A 12,671-nucleotide genomic window follows, 5' to 3' on the forward strand; every position below is an offset into this window, starting at 1 on the left:
CTTTCTATCTATCTATCCATCTATCTACCTCTCTCTCTCTCTCTCCCTCTCTCTCTCTCTCTCTCTCTCTCTCTATCTCTCTCTATATATATATATATATATATATATATATATATATATATATATTGTTGTATATATATATATATATATATATATATATATATATATATATATATATATATATATATATATATATATATATATATATATATATATCATAGCTGCCAACCAGTACGATAAAATCGTACTTAGTACGATTTGGCCAATCCAGAAAAAGAAAAAAAAAAGAAAGAAAATCTGATAAAAATTAAGCTTTTTAAGCCCAAGCCTCAGTAATCTGCTTCTGTCACCACCTCCCCATCACTTATGCCTACCCAGTATGATGATAAAGGTAAGCTTCTCTTAGTATTACAGTTCTGACCATTCTAGTACTAAGTAGGCTACATTAATAAATATGCCATTTTAAGACATGAATTGGGCGTCCGCGCCGCACCGTGTATAATAATACGTTTTTGCATTTTGAAAAGTTGGCAGCTATGATATATATATAGGACTTTCTTTCTCTCCCACTTACTCATTCTCTCTCTCTCTCTCTCTCTCTCTCTCTCTCTCTCTCTCTCTCTCTCTCTCTCTCTCTCTCTCTCTCTCTCTCTCTCTCTCTCTCTCTGTATGTGTGTGTGCTCTCTCTCTCTCTCTCTCTCTCTTTCTCTCTCTCTCTCTCTGTATGTGTGTGTGTGTGTGTGTGTGTGTGTGTGCATGTTTGTGTGTGTGTGGGTGTGTGTTCTTCTCTTTATATTCTCATGGGAACTTTCAATATGGAAAATACCTCTGTGATTAGTTTTTTTTTTTTAAACACGAGAACATCATCCTCCTGGAACACTTACAAATTTGAGCACATGTGGAATACTATATATAATTTTGGGTAATTAAATGATATCACTTTTTTACATGATTTAGAAAAATAATAGATTTAATTAGGATTTGTATCAGTATGCATATGTCATACACAAATGCTAACCATATATATATTGAATTACAAATCTTAGAGTAATAATAATATGCCAAAGTTTAGGACATTTTTATGTGACCTACCAGTATATTGCTATTGTTTTTTGTTGTTTTATTTATTTATTTATTTTTTTGGTTGTTTTTTTTTTAGTTTTGTTTGATTTAAATTGGACTCTAAAACAAAAACAAAAAGAACTTAAATATGTTTTTACAACTGATGATATCTTCCTATTTCAGTGTTATTGGGTTTCAAACGACGTGCACTTATTTGCAGGTCTGATAACCCAATTCCTTATCTAGGCTAATTGTTATAATTGAAATCTCAAAAAAAAAAAAATAAAATGACGTAAAATATTGTCCATTACAACAATGTTAAACTAGGCCCATAAGTCAATAAGTGGGTTCGGAGATCAGACCTGCATATAATATTTACACGTCGGTTTCAAATAAATAAATAAATAAATAAATAAAAGACTTTGCTATTATGTATCCGGTTTGGGTAAAGTGCTATTTCTCATGGTACGTCCTTACTACTGCATGCTGTCGGGTTTCCGTGCCTTTGGGCCAATCGGTATATCTAATAACTATCTCGGAAAGAAATGAACCAGAAATCATAATATCAGTCCAGCTAGAGGCTGAGATATGTAGATTGCTGAGCTTTGAAGAAATGAGATAAAGTAGAAGAGATGGAACACTGAAAACTGAGTTTGAAAGGTAACGGTATGTGTTTTTAATCATAAACCAGATAACCAGAACACCGCCGTACTCTAGAAAAAACCCATATGTAAAAATTTGGCCAGAAAACTCGTCCTTCAAATATCGATCGATTTAAATGACTCTCATCTTGGCAAAAACTCTCAAACCTGGGACTTCGCGAAGTCCCAGGTTTGAGAGTTTTTGCCAAGATGAGAGTCATTTAAATCGATCGATATTTGAAGGAAGAGTTTTCTGGCCAAATTTTTAAATGTGGGTTTTTCCAGAGTACGGCAGAACAGCAGGTGCTGTTGGAAATAGATTTACATTTATTTATCTCTGACTTCTTCTGTCTGTGCCACACCGTATGTCCTTCGGCCACACAGACCATCGTTATCTTTAAAGTACTCGTCTTATCTTATTTAATCTTATCTAATCTATCATATCATATCATATCATAAACATTTAATTTAGGGTTACATAGACCAAAAGACCTTTTAATACCCGTTGTTTTTGCAAATATAAATATATAAAATATATAAAACAAACAAACGAACAAACGAAAAGCTAAAATTGATGCATTGACATTAAAAAAAAAAAGTAAACAAAATAGTATAATATGTTAAACATCTCTGAGCACATAGGGGCTATATTTTATTGTACAGTGATTCAGTTGTAAAAGACCATGGATACAATGTAAAAATGAGACCAAACAGGTTTGCATCTTCCCAATACGATTCAAGTCCTCGTCATTCACACTCGTGTGAAATGGACCATAACACATAAGGACAATCTATTGTACTTCAATGACAAAACATTTATTTCATTTTGGTCTCCTGACCGGACAAACTCTTTCAACAATTGGTGTTCAGTTATTAAAAACTATCTCAATCGTACAAGCTGATTCAATGATATACGATTCTTTCATTTCTTTGTATTTATTAAACGTCATATTAAACGTATGTATGTATGTATGTATGTATGTATGTATGTATGTATGTATGTATGTATGTATGTATGTATGTATGTATGTATGTATGTATGTATGCATTTATGCATGTATGTATGTATGTATGTATGTATGTATGTATGTATGTATGTATGTATTTATGTATGTATGTATGTACGTTGGTATGTATGTTAAACTACTATGTTATGCTAAACTAAATTTTGTATATTACTCACAATGCTAGTTTTATCAGAGATGTTATATGTACTTGAACCTATCAATTATTAGTCTGTTTAATACAATCCATCTCTACACTTTGTACATGGTCGTATTAATGAGGATAACAATTGACATATTCCAACACACACACACACACACACACACACACACACACGGATATATATATAATTCACACACACAAATGCACACAGTAGGAAATTGCGTCAATGATTGCCTAGTTCCTGAGGCGTGGTAATAATAATTCCCGCTGCCTATGGGATAATGACTATTTACTCATTCATGTGTCAGACAACCACTTATAGATAGTATGCGCTTGGCTAAGAAGCTCATAACATTGCCATCCGGAAGTATAACGGACCAACACACAAAACTGTGTGTATCCATGAACGTTTATAGTCAGGTTAATACAATTCAGTGAGCATTACTAATAAACGCGAATGGCAAAAAAACAATAATAAAGACCTGAGTGACGTCATCATCTGCGAACTATCTATATCATATAAATAAGTGGCGATATTTAGCCATGTGAGTTGAAAGTTTGACTGATTTGGAAAAAAAAAATAAGAAAAAAAAGTCATAAATAATCTTCGTACAGTGCCTTGGAATCTCACATTTCATTAATTCACAAAATAAAGATAAAAAAAGGAAATGACATGATATCATTTCTAATTAATTTATGAATATTTGAACCTTACCAGTCGCTTTTTATTTTTATTTTTATTTTTGCGAAAACTAGTCACGATTTGTTTGTGAATAATAGTTTTAGTGAGTAGCACTTGAGAGCTTTAAGGCCCCTGCGGCTGAAATTTATCCGCGTTTTTGTAGAGTAAATTAGAATAATAAAACATTGATCAAGGATTCAGTACTTTCGGAAATAGACCAGCGTTCTGCCTGAAAGATTAATAACAATGAAATCTCATCAGTTTTGGCGAGAACAAATATTTGATACGCTCAGTTCAATCATAAAAAAACCGGACATTTATTAAAATTAAACAAACACCCGCTGAATATCTCCTATATACATTGATGTGTTATTTTTACAAATTATACGTATATTATACGTATTTCCATCAAACATGTTTAATCTGCAATTCATTTTCAATTTTAGTTGTTTGCCGCTTTAAATTTGATGTCTTTTCGTTGGAAGCATTTTTAAATGTCAGGAATTGTAAGACTTAAGCGCACTGGAATTCATGCATTATAGTTGTCGATAAAATAAAATGCATTTTTGTTAAAGCATTATAGGTTCATCATCTTTATCATCAACGTCGCCATCATCATCATCATCATCATCATCATCATCATCATCATCATCATCATCATCATCATCATCATCAACAACAACAACAACAACAACAACAACAACAGCAACAACAACAACAACACTAAAACCAAAAACAACATCACCACAAGCACCACACCACCACAAACAACATCATAGGACAATCCACGGCAAGTTGAGACATAATATTATGTCTTGGACAGCCAGTAAATATGAGTGACACTTTGTTTATACATATTATTTGCAATGATAAAACTAGACATTGGGAATAAACATACAAGGACCCATTCCTTCCACTCCAGTCTACATGCACACAGGAGGCAAACTATAAGAGTCATTAGTATTCCCTTTTATTTTATTGACTCATTTAGGCACTTCTAGATTTTGGTATTACCACAAACTAAATCTCGTTGTCGTCACGAGGGTATATTGAATTACTCAATTGTGGTGGTGGTGGTGAGGATGGTGGTGATAAGGATGATGATCAAGATGATGATGTTGATGATGATTATGATGATGATGATGATGGTGTTGATGATGATGATGATGATGATGATGATGATGATGATGATGATGATGATGATGATGATGATGATGGTGATATCAATGAAGACAACAATATCAAAATAAAAAAGCATCGAATTTAGTCACCAAGACTAACACAAATAAAAAAATAAATTTCCAAATTTTAAGAACATACCAGTGTATTTATAATCTCTCACTTTTGATATCCCTGTTTTGTTTTGTTCGTTTCCTTTTTCTTTTTTTCAATGTTATACACTCCTTCCTTCACTGCGTTCAGAAATATCTACATCACCATGACTAAATGTATTGCGTTAATAAAAAAAATCGAGTTAGATTGGACCACACGATACGACACGATTTGATGTTGTCTGAATTGCCAACTGCAATCTATCTCAAAACTGTGCGACCAGTGTATCCGTATGGATAGCCCTATACCTATATTATACCTTTCTCGCTCTCTCTTCCCCCCCCCCCCCCCCCCCCCCACATAAACAAACTGCTGCACATTGACCAAACAGCTTTTTTTTTTTTTTTGGGGGGGGGGGGGGGGGGGTTGTTTTTACAATTAAGCAAGAGAACTTAAAACTCGGTTTATCGGTCGATTCAAACCTGTCAAGTGTTCTAAAACTCCAAAGGTTTTTGAAGTCTTAGGTTAAGAATTGTTCGACAATTTTGGGGTCATTTTTATACTTTGCTATTGGGCAGTGACGGTTTTCTGGCCAAAATGTGAAAAAAGGCATTATGCCAATGGACAGCAGTTAGACCAAGTCTTATTTATTTTCAAACTCCACTGTTCACCAGGGCGTGGGAAAATGGATAGGACATGGATAACGTTGTGACAGCGAAGCGTGAAACCTTAGAGAAGAAAAGTTATACCCAGTCTTACTCCTTCGTATCACTATCACTGACACAACTGGCCAATTATGAAAAAAGACTTTCTTTTTTTTCACTTTTGGCCAGAAGATTTTGGCTTCAAATATCGATAGATTAAAATGACCCCCCAACTTTATAGAAATGGTCAAACTTGAGAATTCAAAGTAGCTTTGTTTTCAGGGCGCCAATTTGATTAATCGTGATAGATATCAAAATTTGAAGTGAGGTAATTTTTTTCTTGCCAAAGTTCTTTCAGTCACACCCAGGGCACAGATAATTGTCAGGCCGTGACTTCATGAAATGTCAGTCTCGTTTTGGGTGGTGTTGGAATTTAGTCGAATGGTACATCTGATCTTATCAACAACACCAAAAATACATAAACAGTATTGCGACCAGGGTTTCATCTAAAGTGTTGTTACTTTTTAAAATTAAACTTGAGAAAAAAATTTAAAAAACGTGGGATGGATTTTGACACGGACAAATCACATAAATTACACACGGGTACTCATTCAGTTTAATTTTGATTCTATCGTGGACATTAAATCATACCAGACCAAAGGGATTACAGAGACAAATCTATTCAGCCATCCAAGTTCAAAATCTGGCTCGTAATAAAATATGTTAACAAACTAATTCTTAAAATTGGACCATTAAAATATAATGGGTTCAGCCATGACCTAAATCTGATGTTACCTATCGACAAACGTATTGGACAGATAAAGTGAAATGAGTTCATCCATATTGATTTATTCCATGAATTATAGAAATCCGTTAGGAAATATTTTACAAACCTGAAATTATGTCTCTTGAGCTAAACGAATACGTTAAAGATGATAACAAAAAATGCTGGCCAATTAACTTCTCGCGGCGTTTATGTGTGTTGAACCCATGACCTCAAGCAGTCGGGGAGAAGTGGCTCTCGATAGACTAGAATTTGAAGCGACCTTTTTAGAGGCCGTGGATAGCTCAGACGGTAGAGTCACGATCTTCCCGGCCAGGCGGAGTCGTCGTACCATTAAATCGTCGCGGGTTCGAGCCCCCGTGAAGTTTTTATCCTCTGTTGTCTTCTGGCACTTTCCTACTCAGTTCATTTCTTATTATTATCAACACAAGTGCCTGCTCCACTACGTGAAAGATGCTACTTTTGCAGGTTAAAGGCCAATCTGTCAACTCATCTAAACGGATGCTCTTCGCGATTCCCTAAATGACCGATCATTATGCCCGAGTAGATTTGATAAATAATCATATGAGTCAAACGGTGATAAAATTACAATTAATTTAGAAAACGGTCGCAAGTTACTCGTATATGAATTTGTAAGAAGCCGTTATATATATATATATATATATATATATATATATATATATATATATATATATAATATATATATATATATATATTATTTTTTTTTTTAATTTGGCAGTAATTCTATGTTAGCTGGCAAATATTTAACATTTTTTACCGAACATTTTGGCCCCCAACACTGTAATAAATAAAGACAATAATTATAGGTAAAGCACCTAGAGCATATTTATTCACGGGAGGACGATTTATATCTATTTTTACAATTTATCGTTACCTTAAAGGGACAAGATTACAACTTTAACCATTAAAAAGTATCGAGGGTAATTATTCCTGGAACAGATATTCATTCTTGCCTACAAAGGGTTAAAGTGTCATGAATGTGTGAGGTCTATAACAATTACTGTTTCAACTGGGTATCTACCACCCCGACTCTATTGCTGGATTCATGTCTCCAGAATGGACATTTAACACACGTAGCCACTGGACCGGACATTGTTCTTTTCTCTGCAGTCCGCAATGGTGACCATTGGAGATCTGATTACGTTATTATGATCGCATTCGTTTATAGACGAGTCCTGGGTTCAACAAAATACAACATGCTTAGCTTAATAAGTGATTTCCGCAAAATATTTTTTACAATAAATAAATAAACAAATGAAAAGAAAAAAAATCTGACAAAATCGGCGTGTAAATATGATCTTGGTGTGAAAATAGAGAATTAATATAAGATATTTATTTTCGTACACAATCAGTCAAAGCTAACATAAACTTTATTATGGCACTCCATTATTATTTATTTTTATTTATATTAGCTTAAAATGATTTTGATTACATATGCCAGCAATAAAAACATGAATATTTGAATTGAATTGAATCGAGTTGAGAAAACCTGGACATTTTCAAGTATCCACTTTACCCCTACCATTGAGTTTAAAATAGAACCTCTTTGACCCCTACACATGAACAGTCGTGTGTTGTGATATTCAATTCACAATAACAATTTGCTACGTTTTATTGTCAATTAGAACTTTGTGTAAGTGCATATTGATTTAAAAATTAAATGTATTTAATTTGAAAATTAGTTGTTTTTTTGTTGTTGTTTTTTGTATCGTGTTCTCTTAACGTAATGTGTATTGTAATTGGGCAAAGGGACGCAGTGGCCGAGCGGATATGGCATGAGGGATTGGGCAATGGGACGCGATGGCCGAGAGGATATGGCATGAGGGATTGGGCAATGGGACGCAGTGGCCGAGCGGATATGGCATGAGGGATTGGGCAATGGGACGCGATGGCCGAGAGGATATGGCATGAGGGATTGGGCAATGGGACGCAGTGGCCGAGCGGATATGGCATGAGGGATTGGGCAATGGGACGCGATGGCCGAGAGGATATGGCATGAGGGATTGGGCAATGGGACGCGATGGCCGAGAGGATATGGCATGATGGATTGGGCCTTCAATGTTGTCTCACTTTTTAATTCAACATCAAATTTAGCCCTTACTTTTCCACGCTGACCACGCCTGGATTGTCTCGGTCTTTCTTGAAACATTATTATTATTATCATTATTATTATTATTATTATTATTATTATTATTATTATTATTATTATTATTATTATTATTATTATTATTATTATTATTATTATTATTATTATTATTATTATTATTATCATTATTATTATTATTAGAAAAAAGTTTTCTTTTATAGCGCTAAACGCCGAAGCCTCAAAGCGCTTTACAATATACTTACAAAACCATAAACACACTCGTACCGAGCCAAACAGACACACACAACAGTCGCACACACTAACTATGCAAGTTTTACAAAATGAACTCTGTCTTCATAAGCTTTATGGTTGTGATGAATAACATGTTAACACAATACACTATATTATAACTTTGTAAGGAGGTGAGTAGATCTAGATGGGAGATGATTTCCTTCGCGGAGTCCCATGTTTGAGAATTTTTGACAGACGAGGGACATTTAAATCGATAGATATTTGAAGGACAAGTTTTCTGTGGGTAACGATTATTTCTATAAAACGTTAGGTAAGTTTTTACATGATAAGGCAATGCGTGTGTGTATAAGACATATGACTGCCGTCAAAAGGAAAAGCAACGTATAAACACTTTTCATGAAACTTAGAATGATACGAGTAAAAATAAGTAAACATTGTAGAATTGAGTACTCATTTATCTGGCTGAAACCAGTGGAAAAAGTATAATTTGTGCTGCATTGACATATGGTAGATGTCAGGTTGGTACAAATAGCGTAATATGAAATATGATTTGGTTAAATTTAGGCGAATCTTGTTTGAAACGGCAACACAGCTCAAGAACACTTTAAATACTTGATGCCTTTTTCAGCCTGGCATATTCGGATGTTTACTTTTATGTTTATCAATGAACTTAAACAGTCTAACATCAAAAAGTCTCTTAGTCTTTTTGATATCACCAATCGAGCAAAACGATGGCATAGCTGTTACTTATTCGTGTCTGGATCGGAAAATCGCGGATCGAATCCAGGTAGAAACCATGGAATATATTTTCTTGTGACCTCGGATTTTGGTTGTTTTTGTTTTGTAATGTATTTTTATAACGACAGAATATATTTAAAAGGGCGTTAAATTAAGATTAACAAGTGTTTCGTGAATTGATGATTTGTAATAACTTCAGAATAAAAAGGATGTGTTAAATGCTCGATTCTGTCCGTTGATCGTAATATGTAAAATGTTGAATGCAACCTTCATTATTAGATGATTGCTCCCGTCACTTTATTGTTCTTTTTGTTTTCAACCATAGAACCGTAGAAGTTATCGGTTCTCGTCACAGGTTAAGAGTGATTAGTTTTGCAAAGTCGCATGTGCTTTAACGTGCAGGTCTATAATTTGATCTTTCGTTTCATTTCAATTTTGGCGTTTGAAAAAGAAAGAAAAGGAGGAAGGCTACATGGTTATCTAGCCCACTTCGTATGATATTTAATTTGTGGGTTTATAACAACAAGAAATTAAGTGAGTAGGAAAGTGCCAGAAGACGATAAAGAATACATTTTGCACTTTCCTACTCACTTCATTTCTTGTTGTTATCAACATAAGTGTCTGCTCCACTGACTTTTCTGAATTAAATCCGTGTGATATGTTAAAATTTCTGTGATTCTCACGTGTGTCAATAAATGAAGAAAAATGTAACAGATTGGGTGAGGGATTTATCGACATTGGTATTAGGAGATCCCTCAATATTGATTAAATCTAGATGCCTTTTCCTTTAACTTGAAAGCCAAAAGTCAAAGTGACTGTTCTTGTTTATCATTTGTTTTTGTTTGTTTTTATAATGTTTTTATTCTATTTAGAGCATACGCTCGGGTCTTCTTCCCCTCCTTTTTCAATGTTTCTATGTTGGTATTTGTGAGGAGCTAAATGTGAAGAACATGAACATTTAATGTTTTCACATCTCTACATGGAGAATCTTTTTGTGTAATGTCAACACTTCTCATTTGTTAGGAAGTTAAAGGTTCGATCCCATGTCATAAAGGCGGATTTTTCTTTCTGCTTTGTCGGACACTGTCACATTCCCACCTTGTCAAATGTTAACGGTGATCTTAAATGGGCACTGCAAATGTAATAGACAAGAAAAGGCAATAGAATGTTCTACGCCTTGAAAAGACCAGGATTGATTAAGGCTTTCTGATATACAAGACAAATCACTTTTTAACCATTTTAATCTTTGGAGAGAAAAAAAACACGATTACTTCATAGGTGAATGTGGGATGATTTCTGATAGATGTCATGGGATAAAAAGCAAGCAAACAAACAAAGCAAGTAAATATCATTTTACTAATGCCATTAACCCACGCCCACCCTACCCACCCCACCCCTTGGATGGGTATTTCCAATAGAATAGTGACACAGTGTAAATATAAAAATGGAGACCACTCCAAGCCTGTATGATAATATGACAAAGTTCCACCACGTATAAATAAACACATGAGAATAGTCAAAGTGTATAGCGTAATCCATTGTTGCCGGACAACAATGTCATGTTCGGTACCAACCCCATATTATCTCATTATTATTGAGTCTATATCATAGCGAAATGCGTTTCACACACTGTTTATACGAAGGTAGGTGAAGACTCCAACAAAACAAAATCGCAAACGTATCTTGAATAAAAAAAATTGTTGGAAGAGCAAGCACTGAAATTCGATAAAGGAAATTATCAAAACTGGATGATATGGTGAGCTTGTTGTATTGTGTGTTGGTTGGGGGTGGGGGGGGGGGGGGGGGGGTTCCATATTCTGCGTGGTGTGGAAGGGGGTTTACGAACGAATTCTATAACATGTACATGCTTTTTTTTTATTGGCCAGACTAGATTTAATGTGCCGACCCACATGGTGCTGGTTCAACTACCCCCATCATTCTTGTATGTGTACGTGTATGTTTTAATTGCTTCATTATATCGCCTTTTTAAAAAGCAACGCAGATTTCATGCGCACCACAGAGGATCGTGATTCGTGGAGACAGCTGACCGGCAACGTGCTCAAGAGTACAAGCCAGGAGGATGGATGATGATCGCCTTTTAACAAAATTAGACAATAATTATAGTACGTACCAAAGATGCAATGGGTGGCCATGAGAGGAATATCACTCTCGTCTTTTAATTTTGATGAGCCTTATATTGACCAAAATCCACTAAATTTACTTACAGCGCTCCACAAGTAAATAGTATCTCTTAGAACTTAGAATATAGAGCCATACATGGCACATGTAGGGAGCTTTCCCATTATTTTTCCCGCAGAGACCACGCTGGTGCCAGCCATGCACTCTTTTTAAACCTGAAGATGGTAAAAAATTGAGAATTAAAGCAACGTGTAGGTATAATAATATGAGAGTCCACTTCGTCGATTACCCCAAGTGTCTTTGCGAGTTAATTCCCTTCCCACCAAGCGTTGGCATGGGAACAAAACGAAATCGCGAAATCGCTTCAGCTTACAACCGAAACGATGGAAGGAACACTAAAAAGAAAATGGTGGCCAATTTTGTTCGGCAATTAATTCTAAAAGGTGCCGAGACAAGCCCGAATGCAAGAATATATTTCATGACAGGTTTAATTTAATACTGGTTATAATGATAATTATGATAGAATAAGTTATGTCTTCAGTTGTTGTGAGATATCCGTGTGGGATGATATTTACTGCATGGTTTGAAAATGAAATAGGGAATGAGATTAGCGGAAGAGTAGCGTCCCTTGATTGGACGTCACCCATAGTCTGTGACGTCACCGGCGGAAAAGTTATTAGAGAGAGAACGTCATGTTGGTTGTGCGCATGCGTCTCTCGTCCTCGCGGATTATGGGTGACGTCCAATCAAGGAACGCTACTCTTCCGCTAATCTCATTCCCTATAGAACATTTGACTTAATAACTAGCCACAGACTGATGGAGGTATCAATACTGCCGAACCTGAAAGAAACCATTTTTAAGTTTGGTTAGAAAACTCGTAGTTCAATAGCAATCGATTAAAATCACTTGTCACGTCAAACAAAACATCTCAACAAATTTGACTTCAGTGAAGTAGGCTGATTATTTTGGGATGTTATTTCTGCTTTGATTGGTTCTGTTTCCTACAGACCTTTTCAGGTTTCTATCCTATACCAGTGCTGGATCCTTAATTTGCCAATGTCACTGTGAATTCGTTTATCTTTTCAACCAGACCCGTCTAGTACTACGAACAATTCGTAGTTATAGTAAATTTTGGCTCCAGCTGCAGAACTGCATACACCTCTTTGACTTTATAAATCTTAT

The 12,671-nt window shown here is 35.1% G+C and overlaps 1 protein-coding gene across 3 annotated transcripts in view; it reads right to left on the minus strand.

Moving 5' to 3' along the window:
• LOC144980970 (uncharacterized) overlaps positions 1-12,671 on the minus strand; it is a 35,595-nt gene that overhangs the window by 7,110 nt on the left and 15,814 nt on the right. Inside the window, exon 1 of one of the 3 annotated variants that reach the window (XM_078928995.1) lies at positions 4,873-5,108. The exons of the other annotated variants lie outside the window; for them this stretch is intronic. The gene's annotated coding sequence lies outside the window, so the exon portion shown is untranslated. Of the gene's footprint in view, positions 1-4,872; positions 5,109-12,671 lie in introns of those variants that run through there. 3 annotated transcript variants of the gene reach the window in all.

This window comes from Berghia stephanieae, chromosome 10, assembly GCF_034508935.2.
Source record: "Berghia stephanieae isolate SIO BIC M18660-M18661 chromosome 10, UCSD_Bste_1.3, whole genome shotgun sequence".
NCBI classification, from domain to species: Eukaryota; Metazoa; Mollusca; class Gastropoda; order Nudibranchia; family Aeolidiidae; genus Berghia; species Berghia stephanieae.